Genomic DNA, 517 nt, shown 5'->3' on the forward strand with positions numbered 1-517 from the left:
TTTGTGTCCTGTCTTAACGAGGTGAAGTCTTGGCTAATGGCCAACTTTCTGCATCTGAATGAGGGAAAGACAGCTCATTGTTTTTCACCCCAACAGCAGGAATGTGGGTCGTTATGTTGATCTTGGCCCTCTTTCTCCCTTCTCAAAACCAGTTGTCACCAGTTTGGGGGTGAAAATTGATGCTGGACTTAAATTTGATGCTCACATCAACTCAGTGATCTGGTCCAGTTTCTTTCATCTGAGACGCCTTGCAAAAATCAAGCCTATGCTGTCGAGAGCCCACCTGGAGCGGGTACTGCATGCCTTTGTTATTTCTAGGCTTGATTACTGCAACTCTCTCTATGCAGGGTCGTGTCAGTCATCACTGTGTCGCCTACAGGTTGTGCAGAACAGCGCAGCCAGGTTCCTGACTGGGACCAGGAAACAGGACCACATCAGTCCAGTTCTGGCCTCCCTGCACTGGCTTCCGGTTTGTTATCGTTCACACTTCAAACTCCTCGTCTTTGTCTACAATTTC

The sequence above is a fragment of the Nothobranchius furzeri genome, chromosome 13 (genome assembly GCF_043380555.1).
Source record: "Nothobranchius furzeri strain GRZ-AD chromosome 13, NfurGRZ-RIMD1, whole genome shotgun sequence".
NCBI classification, from domain to species: Eukaryota; Metazoa; Chordata; class Actinopteri; order Cyprinodontiformes; family Nothobranchiidae; genus Nothobranchius; species Nothobranchius furzeri.